We start from the raw sequence: 25,544 nt of genomic DNA, 5'->3' as shown, positions 1-25,544 counted from the left end.
TAGATTGCACCAGCATGGTTCTGGTGTACAACTGATACATCCTGCATTGCTCCACTACTACTTGGCACGAGATTCTCGAGTGTTCCTGGGTTGATTTGGACTTGTTAATGCTGACCTTAAATTGGTAGGGAAGCGGTTAAGAAAGATGCACCTGACAGTTGCAGTCTTTTATGGTATTGCTTGGTCCCATACAGTTAGCAGCAACTTTCACCATAGGAAGCTTCTGACAACCTGACCTGGGATCAATTTCCCAAAAATACCGTGCTGGGTTAAATTAAGGGACCCTCTCCATATTGTGGAAAATCGATGTGCATTCCTGGGGTGGGTGTCGTGTTCCTGACTTTCAGTAGCCACCGCCTCTATCTATAGACGCCCACAGGTTACCTACATATGACCATAAGATGAGGGCAGGCAAACAGATTTGACTCCAGGGTCTATGTTTAAGAGGCTTCTAATGACATCGACCTGTAAAGGAGACCATGAAAGGTTTCCGGTGATCGCTGTTGAACATTTTAATGGTGGGGCCGTGGGCGAGTCTTATTTGGCTTGGATTGAGGACATTGATCATGGCTAACTCGTGAAGTTGATTTCCTGAACTGAACCGTACTGAAACACTTGGGTTGGTGTGAACAGGCTGGAAAACAATTGCATCTTAGTCCAGGGCCTCCATATGTTCTGCGTGTATTACTGCTAGTTGAACCATGAGCTGCCGCCAGAAACCGAGCGATTCCAATCCTATTAATATTTGGAGCATCTACTGAGTTCCCCATTAAAACGCTACCTGCACATACGCCGAGGTTGTTTAAATATCCAGGTTTTTTATACACATTACGAAAATCGGTTTGCTATTTGGAAATCTAGCCACTATTTCAGTAGCAATTTCAAGGTAATTTAACTGCTTGTTTAAGATAGTATTGTCAAACAAAGTGGGACCGTTCTGATTTTAGTCTCGGTGTCCTTTGCAGTATTGGAAATATAATGGCCTTTTTTCACCCCAACATAACTCCGAGAGCACAATTTTCACTTGCTATTTATCCAACCCTATTACTTGTTTCAATTTCTACATTCACCACGGAGCGAATTAGTTTTCTTGCGGAATTTACTGCATTTCCACATGAGGCGAACTTCGTTTGTGCTAAACTATAACCACACGAAACCACAGCGTCTTATTTGTTTCAAAGGAGTGCGAACCTATTACTTAAAATACACCTGAAAGAGGGGAACGTGAGTGGGGAAGTGCTGGAAATAGTGAAATAGTTTACTTTGCACCTTGCAATATCCAATTTTTTTAAAAAAAAGTCGATAAGAACAAACTTGACTACTTCTGAAAGTCGATTGGTATAACATAAGTTTAAGATTGATAGCATTTTCTTTAATAAAAAAAAGTCAGAACGGTTAATATTGCCACGAAAAAAAGCGTTGCCTGCAGGGTTTGTTTGCTGCAAGAAAACTCAAACTTTTGATTCTTTACACAATTGCGTTGGTTTCTTTTTAAATTCATTCAAATTACTGGATTAAACCTATTTTTCCTCGCTGTATTAATTTGATGATATGAAGTGTGCGAAGAAACTTTGATTATTAACCGCTTCCATCCAATGTAGCCAGCAAAGCATCTGACCTCTGAGATTTCAGTTTATACGAGTTTGCTCACCGTGCTGCACACATTTCTCGGTGGGATGTAGAAATGTATTTTCTTAGAAAACGCGTGCACTGGGAAAGGAACCTCGAGCGTAATTGGAAAAGTGCTGTTCATAAATAGTCATTTCAGTAGATTGCTTTAGAAAAAAAACTTAACGTGCATGTTAATTGAACAAGGCTTTAAGAAAATCTTCAAGTGGTTTTATACCCTTCACTGTTTTTGATTACTAACCAGATTCCACTGAATTTTGAATAAATGTTGAAACGTCATCGACTCCTCATTACAAATCCTAAGACAAATCATCATATGTCCATTTTGAGACCTCTTTTAAATTGAAATGTTTAAACTTTCACTTAAAATTGATATTAAACAAAAAATGCATTTGCGCAAATGTGGGCGCTTCCCCAATAATTCCAAAGTATATTTTAAATTATATTTAAATACTTGTTCATGATACAAAATTTGGGGCGAATAATTTGACATGCATGGTATTCTGGATTTCATAAAGTTTAATTTTCTCTAATTACCTATGCGTATCATTTCCAAATAAATATAGATGCTGCTCTTACACAGGATAAAACTATGTGAATTATCTTTTTTTAAAGATAGTAACCACACAATTGATCTAGGTAGGCAGCAAACATTAGGTTTCCTCCTTGTTAAAGTACATCACTTGTAATAGTATTGTTTCTTGAGAGAATTAAATGCGCAATATTATACCTTGTATGAATTAATATTCAAACAAAATCCGTTTCTTTATTACTATTGTTAATTCAATCCTACACTATCGTCAGGCAGTTTCCTCAAAAAAATCGTATTTTTGAACTTCAATTTGCTTGCAATTCCAAATGTAGTAATAACCAATCTCTGAATGGTTTCTTAAACTGTACGTTTCTACTTCATTTGCGTTAATGGAGTTACTCTGTGTGTTTTTCGGTATAGATAATTTTGAAAGGACATTAAAGTGAAATGATCTGACCGTTCCTCAGACTCCGTTCCCCTTGCCTTCATGTGTATTGCGGTAGTTTGCTTTATTACTTACATTAATGTGCCTTAATAGACCTTTTAGTGATGTAAGGAGACACTTTACTATTTTGGACCAATCTTCTATGAGACTGAAGGGGGAGAAAATGACAGTTCTGGATGTTGGATTGATGGCATTTTGGATGGTGAGGCTCTCTCTGTCTCTCTCTTTCTCTCTCCTCCCTGTCTCTCTCTCTTTCTCCCCAGAGCTGAATGTGTCATGCTTTATCACATCTTGTGTGTTTTTACTGAACATTTGAATAAAAGCCTCTGCCAGGTATTCCTGACATGGTGGGTGGAATTCGCTGCCATCCACAAAGAGTTTTCAATTCTATTTGCATAAGGTCGGAGAAGAGCTTCTGATGGAAGTTCAGCGGCATCCCCGTCTCTTAGCAACAATATGCACTTTTGGTCCTTGCATTAAATTGACGGGTCTCTTTTTATTTCTCTCACATGGTGCTACACAATGAAATGTCACCCTGAAACCTGTGTCTGTCACTAGTAGGTCAACTTTTTTCTTCTTTTAAGTCCAATTAGAAGATGAGCTATTCACTGGGCCCAAAATGGTTCGTTTTATTTGTTAATTAATATTAATAACATTTCCAGTATTAATGGACGGAGCTGCATAAACATTTTAGAGATAAGGACCAAATTACTGGCACCTGCACAACAATGCATTTTGGAGGCGGTAATAGGGCTGCTAAGATTGGAGAGCAGTTTTGGGTCATATCCTCCACCCATTTATTTGAGATAGGATTGAGCGCTGCATCGAAGACTGGGAGAGCTGAGAAAATCGGTGACAACCTCTGTATGTCGATGGGAATTTCTGACATAATACAGCTGCTGAGAACTGGTGTTAATGGAGGGTCAAATTAGGACAATAGTATCCATCACTTGCCTCATAGCTCTCCTGTCATCGCGGCCACTTTTGACTGCTCTATCACCCAGATTTTGGTTTATTCAATTACCCAGGATTTTCCCCTCCGTTGCGTGCCCATTCGCTAATTTTCGCATCGCTAATAGTGAAACTGTTTCTTAATAATTGTCAGTAATATTATGGAAATATCTAGCTCGCCCGCTTCTTCTGGATCTTTAAAAACACTTAAATAAATCCAGGCATTCTCATGGCTGACACACCTGGCCAAGTACCTGATGTAGTTTGCAGTCAAACAGATTGCAGGCTGATAAATCAATTGAGTTGAAAATTTAAACAGGAATATTGTCATACTCGTAAATATGATTTCTCTATAGCTTGGATTGGTATATACCTGAATAAAAGCGTAAGATTTCTCATTTTAATGGGGCACATTAAATGAAAGAATTGAGTATATATCTATACAATAATGCAAATGCATATGCAAACTGACACCTGCTATCAGACTACATGGGGTAATACACAATGTAACGACTGAGACACTGCATTATAGAACAACATCATAAGAAATTAGAGTGTGAATTCGAGGAAAAAACATCGTTTGTGATTAACTACATTTTGAGCATCGTTGCAGATGAGGACAATGTGATATGTGCAATTATTTCAGGTCAACTCTGGACCTTTAAACATTTCACTTGGATGTCATTATTTCGTGAGGAATAATGCACGATTCATCATATTCAACCTAAAATTAGACATGAAATCGTTGGAAAACAGAGTAGAAACGTGTAAATTGGTAATATGGCAGAATATATCATTAGTGATAGAAGTTCCTACATTATTTGATGTATAGTCAAATTTGAAACTTTATTACAATCTAACACCTGTTAGATAGTAGGTAACTCCCCAAATGCTCTCCTGCTGTTAATAGAGCCAATCCATATTGAAAGGGTTAGTTGCCTCTTGGGCCGGTTTCGCTAAGCCAGACCCAACTCGCTGTCTGCTGTCCCTTGCATCCATTTCGAGCCTTTTTATCCATCATTCTATCTAATTTATTGACTTCTTTTCACTGACAAATGACCCGTTTCTCATGCAGACCTTCGTTCGAGCCCGGCTGTTCGTTCTGCCCCTGATTTTTTTTTCAGCTCAATGGCCCGCAGCCCTTGTAATACGTATCAAGATAAATATACCGGAAATTTAGCTTCCTGAAAACAGCGGGGTTAAAAGTCAAATGGGCTCTGTTTAATAATTCACATGTCATATTTCTTCTATTTTGTCAAGTTTGCTAAAGAGGATGCAACGATTTGATGCACCTTGCTCATGTTTGGGCTCCGTAATAGATTTTACAGGCGCGACATCCTAATGTGCAACTTAAAATAAATTCATATTTCTTTGATCTATGATTAGGGCCGAAAGATGGGCATTCTCATTGATTATTTGCATGGTAATAATTGAGTATGCCTCAGGAATTCTTCTTTAAGGCGGTTTATGTAACTTTAATCAAAGCTATTGAGGTTTCAGGGTGCATATTTCACAGATTAGAGAGTGTAGGTTGTGCATCAGAACAGTATCAAAAATGCGAAAGATAAACAAAAATTGCTGGAGAAACTCAGCAGGGCTGGCAATATCCGTGTAGAAAAAACGAGGTTTACTTTACGAATCCAGTGACCCTTCTTCAGAACTGTTAAAAAAAAGCAATATACTTGGAAAGAGATGCCATAATAATGATCGTTTGATTCTCTCTTGCAACAAACACGCAAGTTCTGATCCACAAGTTTGACTTTAAGAAAATAGTGAGTATAGAATATGGATAACAATAAGGATTACAGTCTGCCTGTGCCTCCAATAAATATTTGTGTTAACTATTGATAACATACGACTTTTTTATTACCAGTTATTACAAGAACTCGCGGGAGCTTAAGGTTTCAGAGATGCATTAGGTTGTGTTTTGAAATGAGGTAAAAACAATGACTGCAGATGCTGGAAACCAGATTCTGGATCAATGGTGCTGGAAGAGCACAGCAGTTCAGGCAGCATCCGAGGAGCTTCAGCAAAATCGACGTTTCGGGCAAAAGCCCTTCATCAGGAATGACCTTACAGTGGGTGTAAACTCCATACAGAATTAGGCAAAAGGCACAGGTCTTTAATTCAACTTCTGTCCTCTAGAACTTCCTCCCGGGCTTCCTACTGAATGTTACCTTACGTCTCCATGCTAACAAGTCGCTGCAATAAATCTCAGCCAGAGTAAACATTGTCATCAATCACCTTGAACTACTTCGAGTTGTTCGTGAAAGGGGTCGTCTGCTAACCCGTGAATTAGACAAAAAAAAATTCTTTCGATTCTGTAATAAACCAGGTCTGATAAACCTCAAATTAAGGAAAACGTTTCAATTTGTTTGAATACAAAATATGCAGAGTATGGGCAGTCGAGTGTGAGAGTCGGTGAGACTGTAATTTGGAGTATATAATTTTACAGTTAGAACATTGGAAGGGGGCTAACAGCTCATCTCTCAGCATTTTAAAAGACGAAGGTTATCGTCTCCCAGTAGGTAACCAGAATAAAGCAATTCTATCCTGAAAGTTATCACAGATCCACTTATTCGGAAAAAATAGTCATTTGTGTTCATGCTTGACTGCATACCCACACATATAATCTCGAAGGCGCTGGTTTTATTTATTACACAAAAAACACACACACAATCTGTTGGTTAATGCTGTAGTTTATGCTGGTATCGAGTGTTCAATTGAACACAAGCGAATGGGATTAAAATAAAACAATAACCATTGGAATCAGTCATCAGTGCAAGTACGGAAGCCGCAAAAGCAGACACGACTTATAACCACGTCTGTTATTCCAATCTGCCATTTTTACTGTCATCAAATCAAAACAAAAAATGAATGAATTTTTTTTTGAGCTTTGATTCCTGTGGTAGGTTAATAGATAATGTCGAACACGGGTTGGGAATGTCATGTGAAGTATGCAATACGAAGATCAAGAAATACCTTCTTACTCAAGTCCTGGCCAAAAACATTTAACACAGACAATAACGGACCCAATTAGTTACTGAAAGCAGGTTTCATTTTATTGATGGGGGTGGGGTAAAAAATTTACAGAGAGAGAATGTTCTCGGCAGAGGGAGGATTAACTGATCTGGATCAGTGAACGAAAAATCCACAGAAAGTGCACTCATTGGATACAAAAGTTGTGCAGTTCACCAGTAATGTGTCTTGGCCTTTTGTACTTTAAACACAAGGTGACAGCTGCACTGAACTTTAGATTTAACTAATTTGTGGGTTTTTTTTATTCACAGAATAAAAAATTCACAGATTGTAACCGTACATGGAGGTTATCCTGTCGATCGTGTCTGTGCCGGCCCTCTGTGAGGGTTTTGACTTAGTGTTAAACTCCTGGCTTCCCCCAAATCGTATACATTGTTTCTATTTAAATAGTCATTCACTGCCCTCTCGGAACCTTTTTTAATCGCTCACCGGGAGCACCCATTATCGACAGTCTTTCTGACCCACAGTCTAATGGAAAAGAAGCGAATCATTCCATTCTGTTACCCCAAAAGGTTTGCCACCTTCGCCTTGACTGAGCAAAGCCTTCACTCTGTTCCAAGTGCACAGAAATAAATTGATAGGTTTCCCAGATCACACATTAGAATGCAGAAAGGGATGACTGTGCTCAACCAAGCATCTCTGCGATGTCCACCCTTCAGTCAAGCACATTTTAGTTCAATTTATATTTACGGGTGTTTTAGTTTTATTCCCCCGCAGAGAATACTCATAAAAGTAAAGCAAGAAAGTTGTTGCAACTCTACGTTGTGGTACTTATCCTCGTGTACATATTTTATTGGTCATTTCACGTGAGATATTGGTTTTACCTTCCGTTTGTAAAGATGTGGCACGTGATGAAAAGGTCGCTGAGACACGCAAAAAAAAAATAGTTTTCAAGCCACTTCCTGTGGAACCCATTCTACCGATTTGTGGCGGATTAACCATAAGGACCAAGGTGAACCTTAAGGTGTTAACGAGCCTCTTGGTTGAAAAGTTTTCGTAACATCTGAAGCAGAGAAGCAGCGTTGCTTTGATCCCAATTATTGTGGAATACATGTCCTTGCTCCTCTTGCTTAAGACTCAAAGTATTTGGTGACTTTCGATTAATGTAATTTTCAAATTATACTGGTCAGTCTGCACAACCTGACTGTCTACATGCATAGAGGGTATGCATTTTACCGTTCCCTCTCTCGATATATATATATCCTCTATGCTCAATGTGAATCCTACATACAATGAATGTGAACAATGAACAATACACACAATAAATAAACAGTTATAGAATGAATGGACAGTTCTGATGCTTTCATTTATTAAGATTTCAATTTTGTCACAGAAGGTCTTAGAAAATCACAATGTTATTTGATTGGATTGAATCTGCTGTCTTTGAAAGATCTCTCTTTCCAACTTTGTAACACACGTAATTCAGCACACTACAATCTCGATGCAGTACCGTTCTATATGCAAAGGAAACATTTTGTCATACTGACGAATGCACATTGGGGAAAAGGCATTAGCTCAACTCAAGTATCCCACGGTCGCAATCTGTACATGACAATATCCGTATTAATTTCAATATGGATTGAAAGTGAACAGCTTGTCTAATATTGAGGGAGGGAATGGGAGGATGGGAGTGGGATGAGGTAGGATGCCGATGTAGTGGTGGGTGGGGGTAGAAAAAGAAAGAGAGACCCTTTACTGCTGCCAATGCTTGCATGCGACACGCAGCTTCATATATGTAGCTAATTATAACTACGTGTGGACCAAAATGCATTGTGTTGCACTGGCGTTACTGTTACTGTAATAACACCAGTTATAGGGAATTGTTAGCCCCTGGCTGAATTAACGGAATGGCGGTTTTTATTTGAACAATCGCAGATTCATCTTGCGGTTGAGAACTTTGCTGGTGTCAAATATCCCGAATAGGTGCATTTTGGAGGTAGGGGTACCTGCGTTTGTGTACAAACACCAACTCACATAAGACCACAACCACTTTGCATTGTTACTAACAGGATGCACCGCTGGAGGAGAACAGACAACGGGAGAGGGTTCATTAATCCCCTCAAAAGGCATAAATAAAGTAAGGTGCGCCTCCAGTTGGTGGATAAGGCAAAGAAACCAAGAAAAAGCCCAGAAGCATGAGGAAAGGGGAATTAAAGAGGAAGAAAGAGATTGGAATCTGGTAAAGCGGGCGGGGAGATTGTTTTAAAATAGTATGAAATGTGAAGGGAAGGAAAGAGGAGACTGACGGGCATAGATGAACGATGCAGGGGATGAAAGTAGAGCAGTAACGCTAACCGTCCTTCCCGTAATCAGACTTCATTAATTTGTTTTCGGGATATCGTATTGGTCATGGAACTTGCTTAGAGTGTGTGAGCTGATTGCAACTGCTTAGCAGTTTGTTTAGGGAAGGAAGAGACTGCGTGATTGAATGGAGAACAGCTGATTACATCACGGAATTCGGCTTACCTTTTTTTGGTGAAGAAAAGCTTTGGTCTACTCAATGAACTAACCTCTCAAAACATGTGATTTCCCCTTACAGTCTTCTTCCTGGCTACGGCTTGACAACGTTGGTAATAGCATGCCGGTTGAGAGACATGGAACTCTATTGACTGTCAGATTCATTTCCAACTAACAGAGGCGATATGTATGTCTCTATGTGTGTGTGTGTCTGTGTGTGTGCATCCTGTACAAGCCAGGGGCCATTTAAATGAATGTGTTTCTTAAACAAAAATCTAATGGTTTGCATTAAAAAAAAACAATTCTTAGAGCAAGTGGATGCAGGGAGTCAAGTTATGTACAGTGATTACTTTTTAATGTTGGCAGCAATGAGCTGCAACTTAGCTTCAGCTTTGTGCTATTCTCGCTGATCGTTGTCCTTTCTATCTGTAGACGAGGCATCTCACTCGTATATTTTCTTCATGCAGATATCAAAGGTCTTCTGGTCAAACCGATGGGAGGTCATTCTAATAATACTCAAGGTCACTTCTGGGAGCCAGTGAGTCTCACAGTCATTTTTCATTTGCTTGCAACATTAAATGACAGTTGCAGGGAACTGGATGTTGCCGGCAATGGACATCATGTGATGTCATCAGCACATGCCACAGGATTACAGGACCGGCAGAAGCACGGGTCTGTGGATTAAAAGGAAGATAGAATAAGGAGAGAGAGAGACATATGATGTCAGCAATACATATCTTGCAAATCGCGTTCAGTGTGTATGAAACTAGAAGACACGATGGTTGTTTACTTTGGTGTGAACCCAGGCCTGTCTTTGGCATTCTTCCAGAATATCTAATATTTGGCCATGGGTGCACGGTGAAAAGTCAACACAGTTCAGTGACTGGGTCTCGGGGGATGAAACAAAAAAACAAACGCCGGGAGTGTTTCTTGATTTTTTTTTCGATTATAATGGAGTTGCAATAGACGTCCATCAGAACATCCCTGGGACTCCCTATTCCTTCCTGTTCTACCCAGCCTATTCCCTCCCCCGCACACATACCCCCTTCCCAAAAATAAAACAAAGCGAAGATTTCAGGCTCCGTTGTCTTCTTTGGTGTTTGATTTACATTTCGTCTGTAATTAAACAGTTGAAGAATAACAATGTAGACAAATTCCAGCTGAACTTAAGTCTGCTTCTACTCTGCCTTCATGCCCCTTCATTAGATACTTTCCTCTTGGAGCATAAGGTCAGGGAGTATAAATATAAATTGCATTTTGCGTTACTTCTAGATGAGTGAAGCTGTCAAAGCAATAATACTAGCCTTCAGTCCCACTTTCTGCCACTTCTTTCCCATTTTTCGGCCACTAGGTCATGCACAAATTAAAACTGACAGCCCAGCCGGCATGTCCAACAGACTTATATTGTTATAGCTTTCTGTCATGGCACAGATCTCAGATCACAGCCTTAGACTGTCTCCATGTCCCCGGTGCCTGGTAGAGATACTACCAGTCTTGAGGAAGCGCTGAAGCAAAGAACCGCAAATTTAGTTGAACATGTGGCAATTAATGGTGACGTGAAGAGGGGGGGAAACGTTTGTTGACTAAATAAATGCGTCTCATTTGTTGCCTTGCATCATTCCCGCACTCGAATGCCCAATCTTATTGACTGCCCTGTCACCAATCCCTCAAAAGTTGCTCAAAGAGGTTACTTAACTGCCGAGATTAAATTGAAAGCAAATATTTGCACTGACAATTTTGTTTTCTTTTCAAGATATTTTGTGAATGACATAAAAAATTGTTTGCAAAAGGCGTTTTATTTATATGCAACGTTTTCTATCTCTCCCGCTTTCATCAAAATGTTTTCTATCGCTCCCATTTTCATCGTTCTCTTCAGTTTAACAATTTATTAAACAAGGATTGTTTAATAAAACGAGTGTCAATCTGCCAGCATGGATTCTAGGTTGCCCGACTCCTTGACTTACTGGTCCGTCCCCGGCGTCCATTCGGTGCCAGGACGCTTCGAACGACGAGTGAGGACACTTTGCAGGACATTAATTGGTGAACAAATTTTCTTCTAATTTGAGAAAACGAACACTAAGTCCTGACGAAGGGTTTCGGTCGGAAACATTGTTTTTCCTGCTCCTCGGAGGCTGTGTCACCTGCTGTGCTCTCCTAGCTTCACATCTGTTGACTCGAGTTGAAGGTTTGCCTTTCGACATCCTCTGGTGCAACAAACAGCGGGGGGGAACAAAAAAACAAGTTTAACATCAGGTGTTGCCAGACGTGGACAATGCCGTGGCACCTATACATGAAATAAACATCCCCATTTGTGCAACTTTCATAGGTGTCTTTGTACTTAGGTTTGTACATAAAGCTTTAATTACATCCCTGAGTGCATTGTGGGTCTACCTGCAGCACATGTTCAAGAAGGCAGCTCACCACCATCTTGTCAAGAGCAACTAGGGATGGGCAATAAATGTTACCCTGGCCACACGTGAATGAAAGAAAATTAAAATCAGTGCACAGACATTCTACTGAGCATTGGAGCGTCCATTTCCCATTTTTCATAGTATGGTAGAATCTCTACACAGGCCCTCCCTGTGGGCCCATCAAGTCCTCACAGACCGTCCGAAGAGCACCTCACTCAGACCCACGCCCCTACCCTTTTCCCGGAACCCCGCTTTTCCCATGGCTAATCCACCTAGCCTGCACATCCCTGGATACTATGGGCAATTTACCATGGTCAATCCACCTGCACATCTTTGGACTTTTCAAAGTTAACTTTTGGTTTCAGAAGTACCGTCTTTAGTAAACAATTTGTAAATGCGCTCCATTAAAAAAATGGTGAAATGCACTTGAGCAAAAGACTACCACAGCGTAACAGTAAGCTGTTGCATAATACTGCCACTTTAAAAAAATCTGACAAGTTTGAACGAGAGGTAGTTACTGCAAAATAAATCATGTGAAAAATGTACATATTTTAATTGAGTGAGAGGTGAATACCCCTAAGCTGTCAATCATCCTCTTGTCATTATTGCATAAATTATTTTGCATCTTCAGTTATCTTCTCGGTACTGTGGTGCACGCATGGTAACTCCAGAAGTGATTTTCCATACTTTTCAGAGGACTGTGCCTCAGAGGCTCGCACATGAAGAATGTTGCAGTGCAAATATTAATTGTTTCGGGACGAAAACAGCGATACATTTTAAACCTCCGTTACTCGCTAATTGTTTCCACTGCTGAAGACATTCTAGTAGGGGTATGACTCTGTGACCATCACGTTTCCCCTCATCATTTCACCCAGTGGCCGGAATTCAAACCTGGACCTGTAGGGGTTAGTTGACATTCCACACAACCTCGGGGCAATCGCGTCAGGCTAAGCCGTCACCCGGCATCCATACATGGGCCCTTGGATAGCGATCAATAATATGATGCATCCCTCCTATATCCAAGTGTAACATCCGTATCACTAACACAGCTGTGAACGGCTAATGCAAGACAGTTTCCTTGTGCATCTGTACTACGTATATCGCCTTCTCCTGTATGCGTAATTTGCACCATTAGAACTGTTGTAAATGATCGGTTCCATTTTGTAACCCCAAAAATAGTTAGATGCAACTCAAAATATATTATTAAAACGGAGCAAGCTATTTTCAAGGCTACTAATTAAGCATGGTTAAATAAGACATTATATTTTAATACATCAGGCATTCATTTCTTTTTAAAAGAAAGGTAATTTAGATGGAGAATGTGGAATGCTATAGTCAGCAAAGGACAACAGTGATTCACAATGCCTTAGAAAGAAAATTACAGTTTCATAATATAAAATTTCATTGTTTTGGCTAAATCTCATTCCCCGATTCTGTGGATGTTTCTGTGAAAACTGCTTATTTTCGCTGAAGTTTCTCTCATGCGGTGTGAATGCCAGCATGAAAATGGCATTATTATAACAGCTATAAAAGAGATGTATGCTTATAAAGTATACTCATGCAGCCTTGTAATTTGGATTTCTTTAGTCATTAAAACGAATGCTTATTGGCTTTGGTGCTGACAAATGTTGGCACATCCTTGTTGACACCCACTAGAGCAATAGTCTTGCAGGAATTACACTGAATTTTCAGAATGATATAACCATGCAGCTTTTATTCAATCGAAAACATTAAGAATAGTCAATAAACGTGATGTGCGGAGTAATGTCGTGCACTGGCACTAAAGTGCACAGGGGAAAAAAGTTTAAGTTTCTAATTTCCGAAAAAACTCTGACAGTTCACATTCAGATAATTGAATCTGGACTGAATAACTTCTGAATCACTACGGATTTGAGAGACTAACGTCTTGAGAGCACCTCTAATATCTTGGTAGAGATTTATTGCGGCATAGCATCCTAATGTTTCTATGGCGATGCCAGGAGATCATGAGGCATTCACACTAATTATTTTGCTAATTTTGTAATCATGGAATATATTCTGCAAAGAAAGGGCGTGTGTGTGTGTTGGGGGGGGGGGGGGGATCTTCAGTAAATATCTCACACGTTGTTTTCCCTCCCTTATCCTTTAAGAGTAAATTGCAGCGAATAAATTGTGTATTACACTCTGGGTTCGACAGTTAAAGTGTGAAACTATAAAATGCTGTATAACTGACACTCGGCATTGCTGAAAACTATTATTTGCACTATTTTACCCGCCGGTTTCAGCAGTATGGGAGACCAGAGCCGCTTTCCACACAACACTACAGATGCGAATGTCATACTCCTGTGAACGGGACTACGAGAGGTATCAGTAAACTGAGCCACCAAATCACTTAAGCAATGTGACTTAAGTATTAGAAATCGAAAATAGAAGATGGAACGCACGCAAAATAATATTTCTATTACCATTATAGAGTCACTTTCAGATCAATTCGATCTGCTTTGAATGTGCACCCACATGAAACCAGCAGCATAATTTGGACCAGGCATTGACCTAATTCAAGGGTAGGGCTATGAAGTAGCTGAGCTAATTCCAAATACCAGCGAGTAGTCTGATATTCTTTGGACTTCACATATTAGATTCTTATCTAGAGTGAAGTGGATTTTACAATCTATCCATTGATCCTAAATTGATTTTTAAAAATCCCTAATGCTGAGCCATTTATTTCCGCTTCCTTCAGCAATCTGGCTGCAATTTAAGATAGCAAAAAAAAGGCATACTTTCTAAACGATCTACGATTCAGAAACAGTAACACAAAAACAAAATACCGCCTGCTGTAAATCTGAAGTTATTGAAATACACAGTTGGTCAGGCAGCATCCGTGGAGAGAGCAGCAACTTTAACGTTCTCATTGACCTGACATAACGTTTGGCACATCCAATGCCTGATCCGTCCTTGTGAATTATGCATATGTTCACGTTAATATAGTTTTGGAGTGCATTGAGATTTAATAGATGCTTCATTGATACAGAAGTTGCGCATATTCAACATGTTTCTGATGTGTTACGGGCTTGAAACAGCAAGCTTTATATAGGCACGCAGCAATCCTGTGCCTCAATACACACCTGAGCGCTGTCCCAGGCTTGACGGGCAAGGAGTTCCTTATGTGAAAGCTTTGGGTTACACCTTCACAATAAAAATAATTATAGCGCATGCACCGAACTGTCTCCTAGTCGAAGGATTCATCTTGGGTTACAATGCAAAACCCACAGTTCAGCTGCAAATCATCCTACCCAGGCACAGGCAGTATTTGAGGTGCATTAGCAAACATCATTCTTTGAATCGAGAGAAACAAAAAATACCGTTTTATTCTTGTCAGCAACTTTACAAACTGCTGTTACCCGATTCCATACGGGCCACTTAAATGCTAACTCAAATGAAACTAGAAAAAAAAGTAAACAACTTGTCCAGATTTTTGGTTTGTCTCGGACAGTTTTATAGCCAATTAATTAGTCGGTTAAGTGCTTTAACTATTATTACGGATACAATTGTAATCAGCAATTTGTATGCAGCAATATCCCGGAATCAGCCGGGATTCATCCGATTTGGCGAAAGGCCGCGTTTTGACCGGGTCACCAGGGGTTAAAAAAAATCTCCCTCTTCATCTTCAGGTCGTGAATGGGATTTTTTACATCCACCCAAGTAGGCAGGTAGAGATTCGAAGCTCCTTGGATGCTGCCTGAACTGCTGTGCTCTTCCAGCACCACTAATCCAGAAGGTAGAGATTCAGACCAATTCTCGATTCTCCAGCAAAACATCTTTTCTCACCACTGCTCTAGGGCATCATCTTTAATCACATCCTCTAGCCCGGGAGGACAATTTGAACAGATACTTTGAAGCATGGGCAAGCATCTCATCACTGAGTCAAGCTTCATAGGCAAAAGTGTGTGAAGGAGATGTCTAAAAGTGTTGAGTTGAGAATTCAACAACAATCTATAAATGGTTAACCAATGCTCATCAATGACTTTCGCTTTTTGTTGACCTCTGGACTCTTATTTCTTTGAGTCACGTAACTAAACGATGACGTGCATTGTAGGGTTTGTTGCATGTCCAACTTGCCCAGTGGTTCCCCTTGCGTCGTACTCGCTAAATACTGAGCTTATCTTTGACTTTTTGTTTGTTCGACATCTTATGAAGGTATTGTGGGATTTTCAGCAAATAGACTTGCCATCTCAACAATTTTGGTCAACAGCCGCATTTGCAGCACAAACTAAAACTTGGAATGTGTCGGCATAGGCTGGAGGTAGGGCAACGCTCTGATACCTCAATATACTGACACTGAGGACACATGTCACATTGCCCACTCAGTCAACACCATACCTGCTGAGCTTTTCCAGTGCCTTCTGTTTTTGTGATTGCGGTTTAACCGCATGATCACCAACCTTGCAAAGCTCAACAGCAGCAGCATTTTATGACAAACCACCGGGGCAGATAGGACTTGATTCCGGACCTACAACCCCACAAGTTGGGGAACTACCTCCGCACCACCCTGGATGTTGATGGTAATAATTAAGGAATACTGCCAGGCAGGTTGGGTTTGAACTCGGAACTGTCAGACCAAAGACAGCAATTGCACACTGTTGTACAATTGCTGGCTCCTTGGATTGGATCCAGTATAACTTCATTCCTGTGCAAACTGCAAGATCCTTCAAAACATTTCTCGAAACGATTACTTTCCCCCATCATTGTTAATGTTAGCGAAAAGGTGTGCTCCCCTAACACTGCATTCGAGAGGAAAGTTCCAGTTGTGAGTCCATTAGGATTTGCAATGATCTCCTGAGTGTCAGACCCTATGTCTGGCTGCATTGGCATTGTCAGTGTGCTAGCTGCGCATGACGTCTGACATCGCTACCTGTTAGCGCCACTAACGCTCCCACTACGAATTAAAGAGCTAGTGTACTGACAGCTGTATTAGTCTGAATCTGTTTTGAGTGTGGTTTAACTGCTTTCGTCCTGTTTCTCGTTTCTATGTGTCCTCCTTGCGTATTGAAGCTCAAATGTTTGCTTGCGCAACAACAGTAAGTACTTCACGATGTTGCCAACATGTAATAATTAACTGTGAATGCTATCATAGCATATCCGTGTTGGTGAAGCGTTTTGATGCGCCGTGGTAGCGTCCGCACCACTGGCCTAGACAGTCTTGGTTCAGGTCCTAAAAGCAACTGATGGAACCTTAAAATGCTGATTTCTAAAACTCCCAGATGGCAAAAATTCACTTCCAAAAAAGATAGGGTCTCAAAATGCTTTTTACCAGAAAACATACTGCGCTTAGAATCTGCGGCTCAATCTAAAAATGCGGTGATTTTCAAAGTTTTGAATATAAGGAAACTGGCCCGAAATAAAGCAATTCACAAAAGGACAAAGTACATCTCCGGCCTGTCACCTGAACTTGTTCCGACCTCAAACTGGACCCGAATAGAATTCAAGCCTGTAAGAACCTTTCCTAACCTTTCCCATCAAAGATTTGGTGCGTGTTATTTTAGGTAACAACTTGTTGTTGGAAATCCACTTCTTGTTCAGTGGGTGACATCATGAAATCGGCACCGGAAGACGGCAAACATTAACATGTGGCGCTTACACGCCCTTAATTTCCCCTCAGGGTACTGCACGCCTCCCAATCTGTACAGGTGTGTTAAATGTCAAGAACGATTTGGAACTTCACCAAGTATAAAATTAACTCTTACTGCCTCTCAGACAGTTCTACTTATACATTTTCCTTTCTCTAATCAAATTACCAATTGCACCTTACAGTTTGAAATACAAAACCTAAATCGCTTTCCGAATTAATGACTTTTTAAACAATCAAGGGGCTTAAAAGTAATAAATGGCAGTTCTATGAATCACTGCTTCGAGCATCAACTGCACTTTTATATCTTTTTCTCCTTTCTGCTCCTCATTTCATTTCCAGCACGTCTTGTTTCTGCCGTTGTGGAGAAGAAAGATTGTCCACTTTTCCCGCTTTAATTTGTATTTAAATCGCATCAACTATTGCGTGCACTGTTGTTAGAAACTAGAATTGAACCATCCTTGTCTTTAACCTTACAAACTCTTGACAATGCACAAACTCGCTTCAGTCTTGGGTGGATGTCAGTTGACTGCACTGACATTTCAATCAAAGCATTGCAACTGGTGAATATTCATGTGATGCAGTTCACGTTGAAACTGCTCCAACTTTTGAAGTTTTATCTCACAGTTAGCATACTGTTGACATTGTTGGCTGGTCATAATTTTGTTAATGTAAGTGCTACAACAACCGAAAGATGAAAACTTCATGCTGAGAAGATTGAATCTGGCAATGGATGCACGTCATCCCCAAAAGACGTAAATGAAGATTCTGTTTAATTGTTGCACTCACTTTACAGTGCTGTGCACCATTATTTGTTTATCTGAGATTTTCCAATCGCTAGTGCTGTTATGTTTAAACCCATGTAGCTATGTGACGTGTTGCTTTGCCCAAGGCCATTGTCCATCCACCCGCCCCACTCAGATTTCATGGCCTCTACTCCCGCCAAACTGGATTGTAAATCACCAAACTCCTCCAATCAACCAGTCTGCAATTCGCATCGGTATCTGTTTTCATTTCTCAGTGATGAACAAGGGGCAGGCCCAATAGATGCCCAACACGCCTATCATTCTATCGCCAAGCTCAGGTTGAGCCAAATGTCGCGGCCCGCTACGAAATTGCAAGGTGCTAACCCCCAAAATCAGGCATGGACCTCCGGGTTCCGAGGAAGGTCCACTGGACGGGAAACGTTAAGTCTGATTTCTCTCCACTGGTGCTGTCAGACCTGCTGAGCTTTTCCAGCAATTCATGTTTCTGTTTCGATCTATGAGTTCGCCTTCAATGACTAAATTGTAGTGTAAATCTAAAACGGACCCACTTTCCACGTCATATTGGACAAGGAAAATCTGATACATTTTACTCTATCGTCCTGTTGGTTTGGGCTTAATAGTGTCAAATAAGCAAAAGAGAAGCCATGCAATGAAGCAGAAATGTTACGTGTCCCATTAAACTATCTGTCTTCTGTGATGAGCCATTCATTTTTCAACTGTTTTACTGGGGTAGAATGCACAGTTGCCCCTTTTTTTCTTGTTGGGTTTTTTTTCTGGTCTTTCTGGTCTCTCTCAGAGGTATTTATTGTATTTTTAATTGTTTTACCTTGTCATATAATCTCATAAAGTTATTAATCTTTGCGCCACGCTTCCTGTTGATTCTTGTTGCTCCTTTCTTTTTTGTCCAAGTTCCAGGAAGTATTAACTCGGAGGAGATTTTCTGTTTCCTTCAAGAAACAAGATGCCTTTTACTTCTGGCGTGCTGATCAGATCAGCTTGTCAGTGCCTTCGTTTCAGGCTGGAGTTAAGCTGCAACAAGTACAATATGTAATTAGCGTGAGGCCAGACTCTCGAGATGGACTAACACCACTTCTGTTCAAACCAGGGCGTTCTCAAGTCTTAGTTGGGAGTAACCTGTCCAATCCATGCTCTGGTCCAAAGGATGAAAATTACTGGAATATCTAAATGTGACACGGTCGTGGCACTGCAAGTTTGGGATTGGATAGACAGTCAATGCAATACTATGAAATTTAAAAATGAGGCATGTTTGAAACAAATATCCTTATAAATTGTTCATTTCTTTAATACATAAATCAATAGCCGTTTTAATGCAGAATTTATGTTCCACTCCCTGAGAAATTCCAATTTCATTACCTTTGGAACAAACCATTTAGTTGAGAGAAGTGTTCGCTTAAAAGGAAACAGCCCTTTTGGCATTTGCTTCATATTTTGTGTAAATTTGAAGGTTCCAAAAGTTGCCACTGAATGACATAACTGAATCCATTTTTGATGGCTCATCGGGACGCTGTAGTACATCTGATTCACTTTAAAATCCAATGTCAATCCCATTACAACGTGTTAGGGTAATTCAACAACACTGATTCGAAATAGATAAATTGGTGCAAGTAAAACAAAACTGAAGGATTTCAAACAGTGCGCCTTTATTTCGACTGGAGAGCTTTAAAACGAATATTTAACTATTAACCTCAATGAGGTTGAACATGCTGCTGATATACACTAACAGGTGCCATGCACCCTGCAAAATATATTGAAAAAAAAACTTTGCGATATTCATTTGACTGCACTAGCCATGATGGAAACTTAGTAGTGTTAATGTACTATGACAAAATTTCTGCCTGCTAGTCAGAGAACAAACCACTTTCCTTCCGAGGTGAATATGAGTGAACTGATATCACCGAGGTTACACTAGATGAATACACTCCGTTAGCTTTGGCCTCACAGGTTTGATTGGCTGTGATTGTATACAAGAACGCAAGAGACAGGCCGATTTGTGTTTTTCTCTTCAGCAGGCTGTTTATTCTTTGAACTCCAAAGCAGTGTATTTTGTGCGTGAAATTTTATTGAAATATAAAGTGTACCTAATAAGAATAATTTGTTGTATAAATGGTTGAGTGCAGACTATACTGCACTGTCGAACACGTGCAGTGCAAACGCTTTTCTTCCTGAACGTACAGCCTCTTGCTGATTAATAGCGAGCAGCTAAAGGCAGCCAGGCGTGAGACTATTAGAAAAAAATTAAACAGCTTGTGGTAGAGGTTCGCCGCAGACAACACAACTAGGATACTGGGCAATAATTTAATGGTAATGTCAGCAACAAAAAACTGGTCATCAATCAGGACAGAGCTTTATCTCTGGCCCCCTTCTATCTTACTTTCCTCAGACTCACACTTCCTCTTCTCTGCCAACTCTTCTCCTCCCCTCCATTTTTGCTTATTGCAAAAATTGTCAATCTTGCTTTCTATTCTTCTTGGTCATTGTGCTGCATTTTTAAAACAATTTTTCTTTTTCAGCTTTTATCATTTGGCGGGTTTGCAATCATTTATTATTTTCGTAACTGTTCTGTGCTAATGCTGGTGTCCAATGCTCCTTGGTCCTACTTTCTTACTGCCCACATTGCCTTGTTTCAATACATCTTTACTGCCTCCATACCCTTTATATCACACTTGCTTTCTTTAATCTGGATTTCATTTTCCATCAGTATTCATGTCATTTTGAAACAAAATGCCCATTTGAGCTAAGTGGGTTTTTTCCACACATGGGAGGATGTACATTTAATTACAGTTTCATTGATTTACAAAACTACAAACAAAACAACTAATAAATCTATTGAAAGGGAGTTTCTACTGTGGTCCTTGTTCTTTTATCTATTAATTCCGCACCCCTATTACAATACCATGTTGCCGCATGAAATGTTACAAAAAGAGAGATTCGATTCCAAACAACTATCCCCCCCCCCCCCCCCCCCCCACCCCATCTCAACCCCCGCCCCCGGCCAACTTACTTGACTTTTGGCCTAGCACTAATTAAGACAATGAATCTCGTTTCTTTCTTTCCCAAAACGCGTCGTTAGTTTGGTGTATTTGTGAAGCTGGATTAAATCCTTCATATATAGCAATGCCCCATACAATTTGATTTCACAATAAGTCATTAAGATTGCAATAGCAATAGATCTCCATCACTAATAGAGATGCATGAAAGATTAACTAAAGCTCCAATACTCAGTGTCCCGAAATGATATTTTACATGAAATTTGGTTGTTGGAGAATGATAAAACAAATAGCAAATTGCAATGTTTTAATAGGGTATTAACGTTTCTTTTAGACTATTGCGGATTGCCTGACTTCGAACCGTTTTTTTTGCCTTCAGTACTTAGCGAAAGTACTGTCAATGGTTAGTATACAGCCAAGTATTTTCGTTAGCATTAGCAAGTGACAGTATCTGGTTTGATAGTTTCGAGCTGCAGGCATCGTAAAGATTTCCAACTGATAATTATCTTTTCATTATAATGTGGTATTAATTTTGTAACTTGGCAGAGGACATCCATTTTAATATTCTGGGTATAATTATTTGGGTAATTCACTTTTGTATCAAACTTTTCTTGCAGAGCTTCCAGCATGTGACGTCATTGATCGAGCCAGCAGAATGCTGCTTGAAAACAAAGATGCTGCTTTCAACGTCACTCACCATGACTTCTTTAGAACTGTCCTGGCTGTTCTGTGTTCCCCTTTGGTTGCACACCCTTTTTCTCAGCGTGTGGAAATACCTTTTTTTAAAAAATAACATACGACTGTGTGTGGGGGGGGGGGGGGGGGGGGGGAACCGCGGGGCCAGTCTCGCAAACAACCACGTGCTCAAAAAAGAAAGCACTCATTTGGCATTTATTTTGGACCACCACTTAATTTGATTCCAATTTCCGCTAACTCCGGCTTTGATGGTCGAGAGGCAACAAGACAGACAGCAAGTTCCTTTTTCTCAGCGAGACCCGTCATACCAGCGATCAGAGACGTGTCAGAACTGTGCTTTCCAATTCACTCATCCTACAAGACATCTCTGTGCATCAAAATGCAGCCCAGTTACAGACCTCAATTTTTTGATTATGAATCCACTGATCTTGTTTTGAAATACGAATCAGTAAGCCTATAAGCCTTCAAACGTGTGAAATTTGAAAGATCTCAAGAAGCAATCTCCGACTGCCTGACCCCTGACAACCAGTCTCTTCTGCCTCTCTCTCTTCTCTCTCTCTCTCTGGCAGTGCTTCCTTGCTACAAAATCTGTTAGAGAAGCGTCTACATTGAACATCCATGAATGGTCATCACAGCGCTTGGCAAATCTTCATTATTGCGCAAAATTAGGATCTGTCAGCAAAAATCATTATGCACCTAGAAATTGATGGGTATTCCATCACGCAATTGAAAGTAAACATGGGGACTTCTAAAATATCGCATGAGCTTTTTGATTTTAGTTTTTATCGCGTCTGACTAAGTAAGATGGAATTAAATCACTTGCTGTCAGGGAAGTTCCGTGGGGCAGGTCAATCAGTTCAGGGGCGGAGTGAGTCTCTTGTCAGTGTTAGACAGTAACATGTGGTGCTTCTATCATAATTTCGACATGCTAACTATATATGATAAATAATATAAACGCTGTTCAATAAATGTTGTACAATTATATTTTTCTCGTTAAAAGTTAAATATTTAAATAAACCTACCAATTTAGTCAACTTGCCTTCATCAATAAAGGCACCTACTGCAGAGTCCTCCCTCTGAAATGCAAAATCTGCGATGTAACTACCTGCTAGGCTTTCGTTAAAATTCTAATCAATAAAAACGCTGAAGCATACTCTGCAGAAGCCATATAATCTTTCCTTAAGGCGGAAAAAAGGACATTGAAACAGTAAAATGGAAAATCGATCACAAAGTATTTTCAAGTGAGCCCATGTGTGTGCTTATTTGGTCGCTGTTTAGATAATAATTATAAAACCTTATTTAAAATACTGGAATCTTCTCGCGGCGCTTCTCTTCCCCTGCAAAGTCAATAAGCTATAGCGTTTTTTTTGTCCATGTGTCAGCTTGTCGGGTTGCATTTAACACGTTAGCCTTTGTTTTTTTTTGCCTTGATGATGAAAGAAAGTTCTACCAAGTAATCAGTGATTTCCAGCCATATTTCTGTCGGATGTCATAGTTCTCCTTTGATTTCCTGATTATCGGTTCCTCAAATTTGTACAAATGCAACTAATTCAATCTCAGCTGTCAGTCCCTTTTACAATGCGCTTGTCAATGTCCCGTCAGACTAGAGAGGGACATAGATTTCACTAATCACTCACAGCTATCAATAACTGTCATGAAATCAAAATAAGCAGGGATTGCTCTCAGATGCATATTTGGACAGTCTGATATAGTCCATTCAGTATGAACTTTAAATGAAAGTAGGCAGACTGGGAGTCGGTACCTTCACTGGAACCTGCAACTTTGCAGGTAGATATACTGTAAGAGTCTATGTGAATGCAATCAGTGAGCCCCGCGCCACTCCCCACCCACATCCTCCCCCCTCCCCCCACACACCATGAGCGCCATGACCCCCCCGCCACCATCACTATCCCCTCCCACCCAACCCCAACGCACACACACATACACATAGTTTTGGACCGTAGACTATGCCATTAGATCGAATGGCAAGTCTTTATGAAAAGTGTTTTGCATAATTACATGCCATAGCCAGAATACTAACCCCGAAATTTTATGGGTCACAAAACTTTAACAATTGCCACATTATTGTCCAAGACACGAAGTACGCCACTATCGGCTCGAGGAGAAAGTAGATTTAGCTACATCTAAGAATGTGAGGCCGAAATTTTCTCAGAACCCAAAGAAGAGAGATTATTCCAATCTGACAACTTGTTTACTTTTAGCTACCGAGTTCAGCGAACTTCAGGCTTCCCCGATTCAGAACTTCATCGTGATCCGATACAGAAAACCATCAAAGAAACAGACCGAAAAGCTTCTCTTTCAAATCTTATTTTTTTTTGCAATCGTTACCTTTGTGTCGCTGTAATTAAGATATTCTTATCTGAGGAGACAGTTTCTCTGGTAACTGAATAATATTGTGTCTTTGATGTAAACTTTTGACAGATATTGCATCAGGTTCAACAATTTACCCTGATTTCTGCTGTTAGATTTTACGAAAATTATTCAAGTAAGAATTAAGCAAAGCAATGATTCAGTAGACTGGCCCTGGGCGCAAATTCGTCTTCTTTTTATGTGTTTTGATGTAGGGTATTAAATTATATGAACTGCTTAATTTTAAACAATTATTTCGATTCTTACAATCCTATATTTCCAAACATTTTTTTTCTCTCAGGGCAGGGGAATTCGCATTATATTAACACTTATTGTATCCTAAATCTTTTATAAGTCCTCAATATCTGTGTGTGGTGCTATTATGAACCGAACCATATTGGAATTATCATGCAAAACATCATAGCAATCCTGTATTAGCAAAACTTGTGGGGTTTTTTTAAGGTTGAGATGATCATACCTCATTCATATGTGTTTGCTTTTCTATGTTAATCTTCCATTTTAGTCATTCAGGTCTTGCGAAAGTGATGGATTTTTCGTGGCGTCTAATTGGGCTGAATTCACTTGAACAGTGCAAAATAAATCCACAAATTCATTCCCTCTAGGGTTCTCCCTTTTGGGAAATAGGGGTATGTTGGGAAGGGGTGGGGGGAGCGGCGGGAATAAGGGAAATCGGTCAGTAAATCGATGCTGCAATACATCAGTTGCAGCTATATCTTCCTCGTTGTTTATCCTAAAGCAAGTGTGTTGGATATTCTGATTGAAATTTCTTGAGGCTTTTTTTATATGCAGGAGGAAGCTGTCGAGCTATTTCCATCGCCCAAAGCTAATAGAAAACTCTTTTTAGGGGGATTATTGTACCTGTCCCACTTGAAACTTCTCCTCCCAAGCGGAGTACACTGAAGCTTCCAGCACCTGTAACAGTGCCATCTGTGGAGTGTTATTGCTTTTTCTTTTTTAAAAAAAGAGATTGAACTGTTAGCGATGTGAAATGTTGATTAGGTTCGAATTTCGCTTAAAAATCAGCAGGAGGTAGTTGTCATGTCGATCTTGACAGCTCTTCCGCAATGTTGACATTTAAAAGTGGCTGCTAGATTTTAGACCACTGGGGAAGGGAGGAGGCGGGGGTACATAAATGGTAACCTGCGAAATAAAATGCCAGGAACATCAAGAAAGTTATCAAGTGGCTGAAATATTTAGTTCGATGCCATTGCAGTTATACGTTCCATTTGTTCCGTGATAGGTTTGTGGAAAATGCGGGCCAACTTTCGCTAGTTATGCTCCATGCTTTCGTTCGAGATGAGTAGAGTTCTTTTTACTTAAAATAAGTAACTATTGTACAAAATTTCAGTTAACGTAGATCAAAGTTCGCAACCTAACTGTTAACAGCTATAGACAATAAAAATGCGTTAATTTTCTGCATAGACAGATATTGGATCATTTAAAGGACTTCATATATCTAAATATAGAGATTGCCTCGGCGTAGGTATTGATACATTCAACAGTGAACTTGTCAAAGATGGTTCTTCAACAGGTGCTTTGTAGAAACTCTTGTCCTAAGCAGCTCTGACGTATGCCAATTGCATGTTTCTGAAACCCTTTAAGTCTCCCTTAAA

General features: G+C 40.0%; 1 long non-coding RNA gene across 1 annotated transcript in view; it reads right to left on the bottom strand.

The window, feature by feature from the left end:
- Positions 1 to 7,883: 7,883 nt before the first annotated feature.
- Positions 7,884 to 25,544, bottom strand: part of LOC122541049 (uncharacterized) — a 28,289-nt gene continuing 10,628 nt past the window's right edge. Inside the window, exons 2-3 of the long non-coding RNA XR_006309499.2 lie at positions 11,018 to 11,257; positions 7,884 to 9,727 (exon numbers count right to left, since the gene is read on the bottom strand). This is a non-coding gene — a long non-coding RNA (uncharacterized LOC122541049). The remainder of the gene's footprint in view (positions 9,728 to 11,017; positions 11,258 to 25,544) is intronic.

The sequence above is a fragment of the Chiloscyllium plagiosum genome, unplaced genomic scaffold (genome assembly GCF_037043375.1).
Source record: "Chiloscyllium plagiosum isolate Xiang-an unplaced genomic scaffold, Cpla_swu_hap1 HiC_scaffold_39, whole genome shotgun sequence".
Lineage (NCBI taxonomy): Eukaryota > Metazoa > Chordata > Chondrichthyes > Orectolobiformes > Hemiscylliidae > Chiloscyllium > Chiloscyllium plagiosum.
This window is presented reverse-complemented; position numbering and strand designations above follow the sequence as displayed.